This window comes from Triturus cristatus, chromosome 7 (genome assembly GCF_964204655.1).
Source record: "Triturus cristatus chromosome 7, aTriCri1.1, whole genome shotgun sequence".
NCBI lineage: Eukaryota > Metazoa > Chordata > Amphibia > Caudata > Salamandridae > Triturus > Triturus cristatus.
The window spans coordinates 920307817-920325995 of record NC_140590.1 but is presented as its reverse complement, the minus strand read 5'-3'; positions in this window follow the sequence as shown (position 1 = coordinate 920325995).

Sequence of the window (18179 nt, the reverse complement as noted above, 5' to 3'; positions counted from 1 at the left end):
AGATATCGCGTTTTAGACTAGTGTGTTGGTCTGCGGCACTCCACCTACTATTTAAGTGACCAGCAGACCACCCCTTGTCCTAATCAGTAATTGGTGCAGGGAGACTAGATGCAGGGTGCAGTGCACACTGGATCCCTGTAGTAGGATACTCAGGAGATAAATCCAATTAAACCACAAATATCAGTGAAAGTTGTTATCTGAAGTTTATTCCATAAGTAATGTCCACGACTGATCACAGCAAAATCCAAGAGACATCTGAATTCAACAGTTAACATTCTAGAACATAGTGATGTCAAATGAAGTTGAAATATAACAAAAACCCTTAAAGACACATTGCTGTAATATAAGTGAAACATTATATACCTTTCTGAAATAAGAATAAGATATTATACACTACCTTACTACACATCCTTCCTCTTTTACGGAAGAAGACAAACTAAATTAAAATTACAAAACTAATCTAATAAATAATGACTAAACAACACTAATGACAAAAATTGAAGTTAACTAATAAAAAATAAAGATATGTAAGTGTAAGTGTAATACAAACATTAATTCATGACATAGTCACGAAAACGTATGGGTATCCTTCTGAGTCTTCCATCACTATTCATTCTACCTCTACCATCACCTTCTCCTCTATCATAACGCAAAGAGTTTGAAATGGGATGAGAAGAAACAAACTGTGAATCCCCTTGGCCAGATGATAAAGGAGAATGAGAAGCACAGGAATCAGAATGAGGAACATGAGATTGGACATTTGATGTAATGACATTATCACAAACACCAAACCAATCTGAATCAGAATTGCCATTGACAATAGGGTCGCGTTTATTTTCCATAATAATTTTGGCTTGTGTGTTGGTTATTTTAATAAGAGCATTTTTGTTCCACCATCCTCTGTCATATAAAATAACAGCCATGCGTGACACTCTCAAGACTTGAACTGGAGCAGAAAATGTAGATTGTCCCTTTGGAACTTTAATAGGTTTTTTGTTAATGACCCAATCTCCAGGATGTAAGGGTTTGTCAGATACATGCATTTGTTTGTCATAATTATGTTTATAAATTTCTTGTTTTTTCTTGACTTGATCCCTGATTTTATTCAAATCTACCGGAGCCTGAATGGATTTCTCCAGAAGCCAAGCAGGATTAAGTTTAGAAGAAGGCATGCAACCCCTTAACAAAATAAAAGGAGGAACTCCGGGTGTGATGTTGTAATTCCAAACTTTCTGAAGTAAGAAAGAAGGAATGTTTAAACCATTTGCAATAGCAGATTGCACAGCTTTATTGAGTACGCGATTAGCACGCTCAACAAGACCATTAGAGGATGGACTGTACAATGGAACTAGTATATGTTTGACATCTAATGCACTAAAAAATGAGTCTATATCATGAGCTGTAAAATGTGAACCATTGTCCGTTACAATCTGCTCAGGTGTACCTTCAGTAAAAAATAGGCGTTGCAAAAATAAAACAACAGAGTTAGAATCAGCATTTTTCACAAATGAAAAATAGATCCATTTAGAGAAATAGTCAACAGCAACAATCAAATATTTCTTATCTGTATTCAAAGCAGAGAATGGTCCTGAAAAATCTAAGCCAATTTTCTTCCAAGCCCCACTAGGCCACTGAACAGGGCAAAGAGGAGAGTTTGAAGCTTTCCAATGCTTGTCAAAGCAAAGACATTGGGGACATTTGTCAACATGTGTTCTTTCTTGATTGTCAATCCCGGGCCACCAATAAGTTTGTTTGATCTTATTGATAGTTCCGGTGGTGCCAGGATGTCCCTCATGAGCTAAGGTCATTATTGTGTCCCTAGTGCCTCGTGGTGGAACAAATTTGTCCTGACGAAGCAAAATATCATTAGAGAACGATAATTCAGCAGCAATTTGAGCAAAAGTTTTTTCTTCCATAGATAAATTTCGATCAGAAGGCCAACCATTAATTAAATATTTTTTAACATTCTGTAAACAGTCATCCTCTACAGAATTACGAATCCAATCATCCTGAGTGATTTTATAATTTTGTATGACATCTTGAATGGAATATACACACTAAAAATCATCCTCCGATTTGAAAGATTCTTGCATATTTGAAAGTGGAATCCGAGAAAGACAGTCGGCATGCACATTTTTCCCACCAGGGCTATACTTTATGCCAAAATTAAATTCCTGAAGTCTTGCTAAGAGTCTAATTAAACGTGAAGATGCTCTATTAGAGCAGCTATCACCCAACAAGTGAATTAATGGTTTATGGTCAGTGTACAGCAAAAATTTGGCCCCCAAATGTAAGTTTTAAATTTTTCCGCGGACCAAGTACACGCTAAAGCCTCACGCTCTATTGTGCTGTAATTGAGTTCAGCTGAAGTTAAAGTACGAGAAGCAAATGCAATAGTGCCTCTCGTCCATCTACAATTTGACTAAGAACGGCACCAAGACCTTTTGCACTTGCATCTACTGTAATGATGCTCTGAACTCCATAAGTAAAGGGTTTGATGGCAGGAGCATTAACAATTAAATCCTTTACCGACATGAAAGCATTTTGTGTTTCTATTGACCAATCAAATTTAGCATGTTTCTTTAATAGGTTTTTAAGGGGTTGTGCAACTAAAGCATACCCTTGAACTAAGCGAGCATAGTATTCGCTCAATCCAAGAAATGCTCTTAAGGAATCTTTGTCAGTAGGAGATGGAGCGCATTTAATAGCATCCAGTAGAGCAGCTTTAGTTTAATACCTGATGCTGATAGATTATGACCTGAATAATCTACATCTTGAGAAATAAATTTACATTTTTGTATGTTGACTGTCATGCCATGTGTTTGTAAAATGTTCAAAACTTTTTTTAACAAGATATAATGTTGTTCTATACTCTCAGAATGAACAAGAATATCATCTTGAAAGGCCTGAATGCCTGGACAGTCATCAAACATTTTATCCATTAGTCTTTGAAATATACCAGCAGCAGATGCTAATCCGAAAGGGAGTCTTTTATACATGTAGACTCCAAATGGAGTAACAAATGTAGTGAGTGGTTGAGATTCAGTTGATAAAGGAATCTGATGATATGCTGAACGTAAAACAATTGTCGAAAAGAATTTACTACTGCCTAATTTTGCTAACATATCATGGATTTTTGGAAGTGGATGAGCATCAACAATAATGTTACTATTAAGAATTCTTAAATTTGCGCATAGACGAATATCACCAGAATGTTTTCGAGCTACTACAGCGGCCGAAACCCATTCAGACGACTCAACAGGACATATTATACCCTGATAACACAATGTGTCCAGATGTTTTTTAAGATCATCTCTAACTGAAAGAGGAACAGGACGTACTTTTTGGACAACACGAGTTACTTTATCTTTCAACTTAATTGTGTGTTCAAAATTTTTAACTACTCCCACATCATTACTAAACACACTTTTGTACTCCTTAAACAATATGTTTAGAGTGGGATCTTGTGTCATGCTGTCAGAAATAGTCATAACAGGAAAATCACCTACAACAACAGGTTCTGGATGCCCTGGCATGAGTAGTATGCCTAAACTAGCTTGGTCACGCCACCCTAAAATGCCTCTGCCATTTACAGCTACGTAAATTAGTGTGAATAATTCTGTTCTTGTAATCAATAACATCATTAAAATATCCCAGCATAATGATATCATATCCACCAAATGCTTTAGGATTGACATCTGAAGACAATAACTTTGTGTTAGGCCATAAATTGTGAAAAGTTTTCTCATCCAAGATGGTAATTGGCGAACCAGTGTCAGCCATAACGTCAATAGCAACAGGACCAATTAGTACACTACAATTAGGTCCTTTAACAGTGTTACCATCCAGAGGATTGACTTCAATAGATAAAGAAGCTACATTAAGAGCTTCACAAATGTCATCTTCAGTATAAACAAAGTTAACCTTACTTTTATCTTTAGGTACTTTCCAAATTGTGAAAAAATGACCAATATTTTACAATTGTTACACCTTTTTCCTTGAGCCGGGCAGTTAGGATTATTACCAACATGAAATTTTGAGCCACACCTGTAACAAAAAATATTAGGTTTACGATCAACAAATTTCTTATCCTTATAACGAGTAATGACAGCACTTATGTTACACTCATTAGTGTCATTCGTAGATAGAGACATAACATTAATGGTAGGATTCGTTGTTGGAAATTCTGCAATCATTTTTGATGAGGTGAGAGAACATTCTTTACTTCTTGCAATGACCATAACTTCATCTAGAGTAGAGTTTTTGCAAGTCAAAATACGTTCCTGAATCTTTTTGTTGTAACAATTGAATACCAACTGATCCCGAAGTGCAGTGTCAAGATAAGAACCATATTCACATTTTGAAGCAAGGACTCTCAGTGTAGCTAGATAATCCTCAATTGATTCATCTGGCAATTGTTTGCATTTCACCATAACATGACGCTCAACCACTATAGATTGTTCATCTTTAAATTGTTTCCCAAGACGAGCCAAAGCCTCAGTGAAAACATTCCATGAATCATCTGAAGATGAACTTTGCACCACTGGTAGACTGTCAAAAAGTTGTTGGCCTGCGTCTCCAAGATGATTAAATAAAATTGCTCTCTTTCTAGAAGGAGAATAATCCAAAGCATCTATGGCTTCTAAATAGTTAGTGAAGACTCTTAACCACTTATGCCAGGGTGTAGGTGGCTTGCCCGCAACTTTCAAAAAACATGGTGGTGCCAAAATACTATTGTTGGAGTTAACCATATTAAAGTAACAAAATTTTGTATATTAGAATATATATTGCTTAATATAGTGTCCACAAATGCTTATACAGCAATGTTTCCTTTATTTCCTCCGATATTCAATAAACCGGTTAATTAAAATAAACTTGGTAGTGAATGTCGATAGAACTTGAATTGTTTTTCTTGGTTGTGCATGAACGCTATTGCCGTAAATGTAAACCTTCCCAAAGTTTAAAAATGACCACTGAGACGTGCTGACATCATCACGTATGATGAGGTGTTTGAAGCGTTTGATGTCATCCGCACGAGTTCAGGAAATGAAGAGGGAAGGAGCGCGCAGCTCAGCGAGCGCTGGAATGATTGCGCGTTTCAAAAGAAAGCAGCACACGACCAGCTTAAACGGTAAGAAGCATTTCTTTGTTAAGATATTATCAAAGAAAGCGACAAGTCAAGGAAATAATGAACAGTACTTACAAATCCTCATTGAAAAATTAACAAATATTTACTAAATGTGTTCCACAAGTGCTGACGATCTTCAAAGGGTCGGTGGGCAGCAATATAATCCAGACAACACATGGGGTTTCAAAGATGCAAATCCAAACGTCGCCAAAATATGTAGTAGGATCCTCAGGAAATATATCCAATTAATCCACAAATATCAGTAAAAGTTGTTATCTGAAGTTTATTCCATAAGTAATGCCCACGACTGATCACAGCAAAATCCAAGAGACATCTGAATTCAACAGTTAACATTCTAGAACATAGTGATGTCAAATTAAGTTGAAATATAACAAAAACCCTTAAAGACACATTGCTGTGATATAAGTGAAACATTATATACCTTTCTGGAATAAGAATAAGATATTATACACTACCTTACTACAATCCCACCAAGATCTTATAAGTTGTGAGATAGCACAAAGATTACCAAGAAGGGGCTGGGCAGGTGGGCATGCTGAGGTTGCAAAAGAGGAATGGGGATGCCTAGGGGTGGCAGGAAAGCAGGGCATCAACAGAAGTGATAAGGCACATTAAAGCTGCAGGACGATGGAAGTTACAGAGGGGTGATTGGCCACACAAAGAAAGTGGATGGGAGCCACTGTGGCCAGTTAGGCAGGGCAACACACACACAGAGGGAGAAGGGAGTAGTGGTCACATCGACTGGCTGCAGGCCAAGCGCAAGGTTCACAGAAGGACTGCAGAGGGGTACACATGACCAGGTTATTAGCAGAGGTTTCATGAGCAGGGACACACAGCAGCAAGTGTTGTGAAAGCATAAAAAGTACATTCAGAGAATGCAGGGAACTCTCAGGAAGAAATCAAGACACAAAAAAGTGGAACAGCAGCATGGGCTTCTGGCCTACAAGGCTTAATTGTTATTTTTTTTAAAGCACTATGACGCAGCCAGTATTGACAGCTTCCTAGTGCTTTTGAAATTTTATTTTACTTTAAGTCATTTTGGACAGCAATCTGTGCAAGTTTAATACAGCTTTTATTATGATAATTCAACAGTCTTTTGTCTCTTTTCATATGATGGTAACGTTACCCGAATTACCTGTGCACAGCAATGAAGCTTCAGAATTATAAGTGAAATTAATTTTCAAAAATGTTAGCTCACATCATATGGAATTTTGCATCTGTCAAACAACATACCTCTGGAAACAAAGGTTGATGCATGAATTGAGGACAGATCGATTAGCATATTGTCCAAGGGGACCTTACCCTCTTGTTTACACAAAAAGTAGATTATTCACAGTAATCCATTTTCCTCATGCCTCCATGAAGATGTTTTCTTAAGTTTTTGGACCCTTTGTGTAGCGAGACTCCACAGGACCAAACATGGACTTTCATTATATTATGAATTAGTGTGAATTAACAGCGAAGCGCAAGCACATTTGCCAATTTATCCAGGGCCAAGAAAACAGAGAGTGGTGAACTGAATTGGAAAATATTAAACAAAAACTGGCAGAAGACAGCTAATAAAACGGGTTTGTGAAATATAAACAAAATAAACATGAGGTATGTTTATCAACAGAACACATCTGATCAGAAGCAAAGCCTATGCATTGTGGCCACTTGTGGCCTAAATATTATTACTTGGGTGGAAGCACTGCATCTGCCCTGCCCCATCTCTCTGCATGGTTTAAGGTGGGGGTGGCATGGCCGGAGGGGAAGGTGGCAGGCATCACCATCTCAGTGGAACAATATCTAATCCAATGCCTTGTTCCTTCATGTAGGGCCACTGGGTGAAGCATGGGCCATAAAGTATATGAGAACTGTCTGCACTATTCAGTTGAACTACCATTATGATAACCCCAAAGGCAGCCAAAGATGTTTGGCACCATGGGTCATGCAGTCTTCAGCTGTGGACTGTCAACTACATATGTGAAGTACACACTGTGCATTCTTACAGCTATATACCGGGTGTACCACTCAGATAACAATAAAGCTATTCCATAGCCAACTATAGTTAGAACATTTTGTAGAACACACAGTGTATTGTGTACACCACTCATGTAAACAAAACATGAACAAGAGCTTTCGACTATCGGCCATGTTTAGTCTAATGGTGGCGTGCAGCCTTGTACCATTGGTATCAATAAATAACAAAGCTATTGCTGTTTATATAATAACCACTGTACACATATTGTTCAGCTTCCATTATTCCTTAGTGTGAACAACTACTAGCTTCTCTGGGCCCCAATGTACATACATTTCCAGTTTCCACAAAGCTATCTAAGCAAATATTACCGATTTACAGAATCGCTCAGCTGTCTCTTGCTCTATTCCACATTTTGCCCACATACGCAGTATCCATGATGTACCAGTATGCCAGCCTTCCAATCCTAGACAATGCCGAAGTTTGAGCCCATAACCAGAACTCAAAAGGTCCCAATGTGGTATGTTCAAGATAAATAAATCCTGTACCTCACCAGTAAATTTTTCAATTCATGAAGTATGCATACAAAAAACTGTGGAGGCTACAAACTAAGAATAGCAATTGCAACCAACAGAACACATAAAACACACAAAAACAGAAGCAGATATAATTGCCACACTATAAGTCTAGGTATGTTAAAACAAACAGAGCATGACTTGTGTCATCTGCGTAACACTGCCACTTTTAAAATGGCACACAATCGTGCCAAATCACAATCACATCATTTTTTGTTTTGCTATATCTACAACTGATAAGACTCCCAAAAATACATCAAACATCATTACAAATAAAGGGGGCATCTAAAGCTTCACTGTACTTCAAATGGGCAGCAATATTGTGCAGGATGGCATACACGAATGGAAGCATGCCCCACTGCCATCTCTCTGCACACTTAATGGAGGCTTTCAGGAATGTTGTTAAAGAATGGTGTTCAAAGCAAACTATCGCAAAGCAAAAGTTAAGAATACCTTTGATATGGCAGTGAGCTTCAGATGCGGGGCTGCTGCTGGCTGCTTCACGAGTTGGTTGGTTTGCGAACAAAAGGGAGCACTAGAGTGGATCTTGCTTCGGCCCCCGCGGGGACCTGTGAGTATGTGATATCTATTAGCTTTGTCAATATTTTCTTACAAGCTGCAGAGCAGCGCAGGAGGCTATGCAGCATGGCCTAAAGTTAAAAAAGCACTATGATGCAGCCAGTATTGACCGCATCATAGCGCTTTGTTTTTTTACTTTAAGCCATATTGGACAGAAGCTTGCTCTGCTGTAAAACATTTAAAAAAATTGACAACGTCGATAGATCTTGCACAGGCAAAACATATTGGTTTTGCCAATGCTTGTTGATGTTGCTGCTAGTATGTCCACTGGTCCTCTCTGCGAAGATGCAAAACTACCAATCTTAACAGTGGGTCCAGACCACCCAACTGGTACAAGCGGTCATTCACTGAGGAACCTATTCTGTGAAAAATATCATTCTAAAATGTTCTGAAACCATTCATACATATATACACTGGGCATGCTCTTAAAACAAATAGATAATGAGGCTTTCTTGAGCTCTGTTTAAAGGTCTATAAGAAGGCAGTGAGGAGTGCAGAGAATGGACCCCGCGTTTATATTAGCTGAAAGATCATGTCTTTTTCCTATTGACTTTGACTGATGCTTTTACACATATAGAGTTGAGAGCTCTAAGAAGGGCATTACTGTAGTCTGTCAGGTGTAACACTACTCATGTTGATTATTGCAGTATGTAGGCATCACATACAACTGTTCCTGAATACAAAACCTTTATCAGCAGAGAGCATATCCGGAAATAAGAAATCATATATTAATTCCCCTTTCACTGTTGGGTGTTTTTGAATAGGCCTGGGCAAAAATTTCGTTCCGTTCGCGGAAATTGCGATAATTTGACATTTTTGCGTTCCGCGGAGAGCGCGAAAATGTCAAAAATTCCGGTTTCCGCAGCTTGGCGATAATTTGTTTCTTGCTTGCGCTGTAAAATGATACATTCTCGCGCGCGCGCGATCGCCTTACCTGAATCCCTGCGTTCGCCGACAAGTTTTCTTGATCCGGTCGCGTTCTCCATGAGATGCTGTATTGTTTTTAGCCATTTGCGCTGTCTCGCGACAGTTCGCGCCCGCAGTGACGTCATGCGTCGCGCGATCACGTCTTTCTTCTCGCGATCATGCACCGCGAGAACAACTCAAAACAAGATGGCCGCGCCCGCAAGCAACCACATGGGTAAGTTGGCGACCCGCAACCATGCAGAAAATCTCGCGAACATGCCGGAAAAAAACTTCCGCATCTTCGCGATATTTCTGCTTGTTTGCGATAATTTTAAACATTCTTGCGATAATTTGCGAAGGTTAATTCCGCAAATTCCGCCCACCCCTATTTTTGAATTCGTTAACGCCTTGTCTTGATTTTCTAGATTGGCTGCATAGGATTGAAGAGTTGAGGACTGTCTCACTTTATTAATAATGAAATGTTTTTAATAGAATGCTCTCATCCAGACCACTTGTCATTGACTATTATTACCTACAATTATCATTACCCAATTAAAATTGGTACCCGTTTATCCGACTTCAGAAAGATGAAAGACTGAGTAGGCAAGTTAATAGGATGAAGCCTTGCAGACCACACACAACCTTTCAACAGCACACATTTACCTGGTTTGAGCTATCTTATCAACTTTTTGATGAGCCTCTCAAGCACTACCAGTACTACTGGCAGTCATACTCTGTTTTTATATGCCTATGCAGAGCTGTATTTGATAAGACACCTAAGGATAATACTGAAAAGTCTTCACAATCCACGGAGTAATTGCCTCAGCTTTAATCTTAATAAAAACTTGCATTTGCTATTTCTGTAGCTTGAAAGGCCATTCCGCTCTAGACCTTTCTGTCTGCACAGGCTGACATCATTGCCTAATTCTACGACAGTTCTCCCTTTTCCTGGTTCAGAATTGAATTTAAACCTGGAAGATGGTCGCAGGATGAGACAAACAGACGGGACTTCAGCTCCCCTTGAACATGGTGTGTACCAATCAAAATACCATCTGGTGTGATAGCGGTCAATTTTTATCAGAGAAATTATTTGCTTTTTTCAGTGCATTTTTGGTTCCGGTAACAAAAATGTATTATTGATTAGGTTGTCCATGCTAGCTAACTAGGGCCTCATTTACAATATTTTGAAGCACGGCAGCTTAGCAAGCCTTCCTGCTGTGCTGTCCTGTGCCAAAATAAAAGGGCAGGAATGCGTTGTATCTACAAAATACGGCGCATCCCTGTCTTTCTCACCAGTGCAGATGCACAAACAGCAGACGTGCACCAGCATAGACACCCTAGCTTCATTTTGGGTGCCTGCACTGAGGGGATGATTGTTTTTGTGCAGGAAGGTATACCTACCTGCACAAAAACAATCATTAAAGGCATTTTCCTCTTTCTATGCGTGCTGCAGAATGTAGCATGCATAGAAAAAGGAAGAAATGAGGAGAAATAAAAATAAATCTCCACGTTGCGCCTCCTTAAGCCTCCCCATGGGAGGCATAGGATTCTTACGCATTCCCAGGTTTACAAATTGTTGTAAATTTGGTAGTGCGTCAAGTTCCATGGATGTTGCGTGGAAACACCCGCAGCAACACCCATGGAACACCCGCCTTTACACACAGAGTTATGCGAGAAAGGGAATCATATTTACAAGGCAATGAAAAGTCACCCAGGGTCTCTTTACATGTCTTTGTAAATATAGGGAATCCCATTACGCTGTTGGTGCGTCAATAAAAGTGACACACCGTCGAAACAGTAGGCTTGCAAATAAGCCCCCTATTGTTTTGTACTGAACCCAAACCTATTTACAAAAGGATAAAAGAATCCCAAGCAAATCATTGAGCCTAAATTCCCACTGCATAGTCTTAAAAAGCCAAGGAGCAGGAAATGTGGACTGGTGTCTTGAGCTGCCTTGGAATGCTGGGAATCAGTTGAGAATTTAGTCTTTGGCTTAACATCTTGTGTTTCAGGACAAATCACTTAGCCTACCTGTGCCTAACAACAACTGCGTAGTATTGTTTGTTTCTGTTGAAGAGCACTCTAATGCACTTAAGTTGTGTTTCTGCTATATGAAAAGTACAATAAAATATTAATGATAACGAAAATAACTTAATAAAATGTTTCTTTTTACTACAACACTGTGGCATTGTGTCCTTGGGCATTAAAGCTTTCCGTGCTGGAGCTCCGCTTTCCTGGATTCCCAAAGCTGTGCTCAGGAGCCGGCAGATGGAGCAATAAATGCAAAAAAGCTGTACAACTGTTTATTTACATATAAGCCAGGTGGGAAAATTGAGGAACTTTTGATTGGGTAATATTAACACATATGGTTTATAGCGCTTAGAAATGGCAGAAACTGAAGCGCTATGCGGAGCTTGCTTCCAGTTTATCTTCCTGTTTATTATCATACGGTGTGTGTGTGTGGGGGGGGGGAGGGTTAACAATGGGCATTGCTATTACTTGGAGGAGTCATTTAGAACACAACTGGAAACTCTGAATTTGGTGTTAAAAAGACATTTGTTGGGCGCACATTGCCCTCTGGCAGCGTGCTGTAATATATGGGCACACAGCTACTAGCGTGACGATACACGTAGAGGTCACAACAAAAACACACACGTGGAAAAGGTACTACTGAAGTAGAATTAATATCCACTTGTATTTTATTTATGTTAAAAAACACACCCTTCCGATGTCACCAGAATAAAAGCAATCACAGATTCAAAGTGACACAGGCCTTTGTGATATGGATTGCCCGTGCTGAGCATGTCAACAACATCACGTCCACTTGGAGAGGTTTACCGTTTGTACTCACGGCAAGGTACATAGGTACACAAACGCTGTGAAAGGACCAGTGGTGTAGCATGGGGGAGGGGGGCGTGGAAGCCACCCCAGGCGGCATGAGTTTTGGGGGTGGCGGCCGCCCCCCCAGCCTTTACCTGTTGTCCCAACAATCCGAGGAATCTGCCAGCACCCCCCATCGCTCTTCAATGCGTCTGCCACGGGGCGGCAAAGGCATGGACCGCCCGGGCGGTCTGGTGTCCAGCGATGCCACTGGAAAGCCCCCAACCTTTCATGGATTTTTGTCTGGGCAGCAGATGGGGTGTGCAGGTTTGTAAGTATCAGCACCGCATTTCACTGTAGAAAACCACATATTTGAACTCCCTGGCTTGTGAGAGCAGCATCAAGGGAGGGCTAAGCAGCATACCTTTGGGTCAAGTCAATGCTATCTAAAATTGCTCCAAAAAAGAAAGAGAACGAACAGCAGGAATGGGTAGGTGACAGGGAGTACAAGCAATGGGACGGGTAAAGCAGCACGAGGGAGCCAGAGAGAAGGGAGAGTGCAAGCCAAAAAACCCGCCAGCGATACTGTTAAGAAAGAGGATGGCCAGTGAGAGCAGCAACAAAGAGGGTTAAACAGCATGGGGGGAGTGCGTGGGGGGAGGAAGAGTTGGGTATGACCCACAAGGAACAGAGATGGACTGTAGAGTGCCAACAAAAGCAAGAAACAGCAATGAGTAAGCCGGAGCTCCTTTCAGAGCACGTATGGAAATGTATCAGTTCCAGTACAAGCGTGGACACATGAAATACTTCATTGGTGCAGGTGCTACCTTTAGGGGAGTTGTGGTATTTCTTAACTCAGTATCCCATTCGGGAAAGATTTCACAAACAACGGACAGCAGGAGGTGGGGAACAGATAATCGGCAGCTCGGGCGGGGGTGGGTAGACTATTGGGATGATTACAGCAATAAAGAGGGGGCGGATTAAAGCAAAGCGGATGGGATTGAGTTAAAAATCAATGGTGGAGAGCCGTCAGTGGTGGGTTAAAACAGCTGCTGACAGTGGAGAAATGTAGCGGCTGCACCTGTGCAGCATTTAGATACAAACTTGCTGCACATGAAGGCTCGACGATAAAGCAAGAACATGCAGCCATCAAACACGTGTAAAATGCGTGCTGCCACGAGAATATTTCTAAAAAGGTTTCGTAGAAAAAACGAGAAAATTAGTTAAAAGGTGTCGGTGCCAAACAAGGGGGCATATTTATAATGACTGACGCATCCCTGCATATCAGCAGGGATGCGCCAGTTATTGTGCGCCCCAGCTCCGCCACCATGGATGCGCCGCATTTATAATGCGGCGCACCATGGGGCAAAAACGGCACAGATGCGTCACGCATCTGTGCCGTAAAAGTGCCGCATTGCTGGAGTTGCGTCGCAGGCGCGACGCAGCTCCAGCAATGCTCTGGGGGGCCCTATCTTCACAATGCTGCGTCAATCCTTACACCTGCTTCAAGCAGGCGCAGGGTTTTGACGCAGCATGGGCTCAAAAGTGACTGAGTGAAAGCCACTTTTAGGAGGCGTTCCTGCGCCGGAACGCCCCCACCTGCCCTGGAACGCCTACATGTGGCGCAGGGCTTTACAACGTGACACATCTCCCAGATGCGTCACGTTGTAAATACCCCGCACCATGGCGCAGGATTTGCGCCGCTGCTGCGTCACAAATGTGACGCAATGGCGGCGTAAATGAGGCGCAAGTCAAACATAAATCTGCCCCAAGATATATAGCTGACAAGCATGCTAGAAATGTGTGCTGACAGAATGAGATTACTTTAAAAAAATCTTTGCACAAACGAAATGAGGGAATTAAACAAAGAAAACATCAGACAAACCACAAAAAATGCTGTTGACAAGCACACTGTATATGTTTGGAGCCAAGAGAACATATGTAAATATAAACAGTAAACACTGTGCAGCCTTAACCTAATAAAAGAAGTTCCACCCAACAAAGTGGATGAGAATGATTACTTGGGCAACGGGACACTGATATGAGAAACACACAAGGGACAACAGGAAATAAAACGCTGCAACCAATAGAAACTGAGGAAAAGTAAAGTGACAAGCACATGGACAAATAAGAAGTAAAGGCAGGATGTAAGCCCCTTCTAAAATGTATTCAATAAAATAGAATTCACAAGCAAAGGCGAAATCTACAACACTGAAGCACACAAGATCCTAGCAGATGGAAATTTGATAAAGAATGATTAACAGATAAAGAATTTCTGGTCAAAATAAAAAGACTGATCACACTATTTGTTAATGAAAAAGAATGTTCAACTTCTATTGAAAAGTCTGAGATGCTTTTAAAGTCAACATAAGAAATTAGTTTGCATCAGAGCTTCATGCAGGGAACAGAAAATATCTCTGCATGCCACAATAACCATGGTAGAATTCCCTTTAGAAATACACAATAACAAATTAAAATATAAAAAGTAGGAGCAGACAAATCCAATTGTAGAAGCCATTATAGAGGAATAGAAATATTAAGATCCTAGGTGACTGGCCAACAAATATATGAGAAAGGAGAGTGTGTCAAGGTAGTATAGGCATGGAAAATTAAAGCTGCCAATTTTAAGACGTAGATTAGAGAGGATGCTGTCAACCTGGTTCAATCATTTCCAAAAGATTAACTAATAAATATGCCAAATAGATTTTCACATTGCAAAGTCTCTCAGACTTCCTGCCAACAATCTTGTGTAATTTCTCTCTGCAGAAGGGTTGAATATAAAATCAACATTTGCCATAATTGAAGAATACATAGCTGGGTAGGTACAAAGAGAAAACTGCAAAAACTTAAGTCCTACCTTTTAATGTTGACCTACAGGTTCTTCCACTTTCACTCACAAAACTACATAAGGATCCTAAAACTCACTTAGGGATCTGGGTATTGGAAAGTTACAATGATCTGTTGGAACTAATGATCAGTATGAACTAAATAATAGCCCTCTAATAAAAAAGTTAAAAGGTCTTAACAAACTTCTTCTGCTGGTATTTTATTTTTCTAATTTACCATGTATTTTGTATGATAATGTTTTAAGAAGGTTGAGATATTATTTATTGGTTGTCTCTAAGCAGAGAGGCAAGAGAGAATTAGCAAAAACAAAGAAAAAATACCTTAAGAAATTGGAGTTTTAGTTGAGTGGGGTGAGAATCCACTTCAAACAATATCCACAAACCTTGTCAAGGTGACTCACTAAAACCATTAAATAAGCTAGGGCACAACCCCCTGCTAGTTATAGCACAGAGCAGGAAGGCTTAGCTATGAGGCAACCTGTAAAGTATTTATGCAGCACTAAAACAGTAATAAAGTGAAAACCCAACAGAAGAAAAATCCCAAACCTATTTAGAAAAATAATTAATATTTTAATAAATAAAATGACACCTAAATGAAAAAACTTGAACTAGCGATCTGAATTTAAGTTTGAGTTGAAAATAGCACCAAAAGCACTAAGCATCAACTGAAAGTATTTTTACATTTAGACTGAGTCAAAGTCAAAAGAAAAGGCTGACAGTGATGGACCACCAATCGTATACATGGACCAGGTTCACCCGGTTAGAAAGTTTACCTTCTGAATTTGAAAGTTTTATGAAGATCAAAATTCTTTAGCGGGTTCAGGCAGACAGCTGGATCCTACTAGGGGTTCCCCAATGCTTGGGAGTTGTGGCAGAAGAAATAGGGGTTGACAGATGTTGCTCGACATCAAGTCCGGTGAAGTCCTCAATTCGGTGCCCACCCGATCCCTCTTAAAGATTTTTGCCTGCCTGGAGGGGCACCTGAACTCTGCATTGGGTGTAGAGGGCTACCTCTGTTACATTGATGACTCCCAAGAATAGTAGCTGCATCAACACCATGTGTAGAACGCATGGTCAGTCATTGTTAGGCCTTTTTACCCTGGGCAAGCCTAAAAACTTCTGGTGGCTATCAGGAACTCTGCTTGGATTTGAAGGGAAGCATCAGGTTGTTGCCTAAAGCCAACGACGTGGGACAGCACACAAACACACCTGGAGTTCTTGCTCAGTTGCAATTACAACTGTTATGTGGCCCCACTGCGCTCCCTTGAGACTCTCATGGGTGTCCTGGGAGTCCTGGGGGTCCTGCTGTCTCTCCTGCCCCTGCAATGCACAGTGCCATCATCAATTATGTAGACCCAGTTATCATCAGTAATGTTATCAATTATGTCATGGAATGTTGGACCTGGCCCTTTTTGCAGGGTCATCCCTAAACTTTTTGCTTTCCTCCTATATTTTTTCTGACCTGGTGTTGGCTGTTTTATGACTCTGGGCACCTTACCACTGCTGATCAGTGCTAAGGTGCATATGCTCTCCCTATGATAAAATGTATACATTGATTGGTGTCCATGTTTGGCTTATTTGGTTTACTATCAGCCCCTAGTAAAGTGCACCAGGAGTGCCAGGGCTTGTAAATGCAATTGCTGCTGGTGGGCTTGCAGCACTGGTTGTACCACCCACAGAAGCGGCCTAGTAAAATGTGTCTAGGGTCTGCCACTGCAGAACCTGAGCGCGGTCTGGTACTGTCACGCTGATTGCGCAAGTGCACCTACTTGCCAGTCCCCAAACCTTCACTTAACTACATATTAGTCACCCCTCTGGAAGGCCCAAGGGCAGGGTGCATTGTAGGTATAAGGTAGGACATGCCCTGATGTGTGTGGCATGTCCTAATAGTGAATTACAGCCATTTTCGTTTTTCACTATTGAAGGCTACCTGCTCTCCATAGGCCAGAATGGGCTGCTGGAATTACTACACGCTGTAATCCCAGTGGACTCAGAGAGCATGGTAGAAAGTCAAGTTTAGTATGCCTGAACTCAGAATAATAAAATACTTCTTTTAGTAAAGTTTATTTTAATATCCTGTGTTTGTAAATACTACTTTTAGAAAGTTAGTATTTACTGACCTGGCCATTTCAGTCCGCCTCTGCTGTGTGTGTGTGTTCTGCCTAGCAACAGTGAAGAGCAGGGCTGGGGAATTCCAGGAGACAGGCTGGCTGCCAGGTGGTGGGTAGAGAGATTACACCAGGATGGGTGGGAGGAGTTCACCTTTTGACTCTGAATAGACCTGTACTCTGCCACCACAATGCCGGCTCCGCCCCCTGTGGAGCGGCTGATGTCTCTGCCCTGCTGCTGAAAGGAAAGAGCAGAGTCACCACAACAAAGTGCTCCAAAACTGGACTGAGCCAGGTCCAGGCCCCCTGGCGACAAAGAACAAAAGAATTGTGCTATAAAAGAAGGAGCCCTGCTCCTAAGAAATCAGATCCTGTTTGCGCCAAGACCAACCTCTGCCTGAAGGAGAAGGACCTGGAGAAGCTGAAGGAGGAATACTGTCTCTCTGCCTGAGAGACTGGCCTGCAGTGGGTGCCTGTCTGCTGGAAGGAGAGGAAAAGACTAAAGGAAAAGACTTTGCATCAACTTGTGCTTTCAAACAATCTCCAAGGGCTTGCTTGTGAACTTGCCCCCTTAACTGCGCCCCAGGAACAGTGGGCGCTACCTTTCCCCCAGAAGAGGAGAAGCTGCTGAGAGCGATCCTGTGACACTGACCCCCAGAGACCCTGTGTGCCCTCTTCCTCTTTCCAAAGCACGGCGACATCTGCCACCTGGGGCTACCACGAGCACCGCAAGGACCTGTCCACCTGGTCCCAGCACTGCAAGTAACTGCCCCTCCGAGCCGTAGCTCGCAACGCGAAGAAAAGAGCCTGAACGTCTAAACACCGAGCCTCTGTGACCCTGAGCCGCCGAGATCACCGCGAGGACCTAGAACGCACTGGTGATCCCCTGGAAAGCTGACAGCGTGACGCGCTGAAGAGATTGCCCCCGAGCTGCCCCTCCTGCTCCTGCCCGTGATCGTGTGGCCAAGACTGTCCTGGAGCACCCCACGAAGCACCGCCGCCCACTGCCAAGAAGGGACGACAACGCGACGTGGGACGCTCCTGCAAGGACCCCTGAAGCTGCTGTGATCACCCCCTGTGCCAGAAAAGATACTGTGCCCTGAAAGCACCGCTGTTTGAAGCCTCCCGTGCTCTGTACGGTGCCAGCGTAGCGCTACGTGACTCACGCGTGAAGCGCGAGCTTTGGTACGGTCCGTAGCAGCTGTTCGCAGCGTCCCAACGGAGGTACGGCTCCTA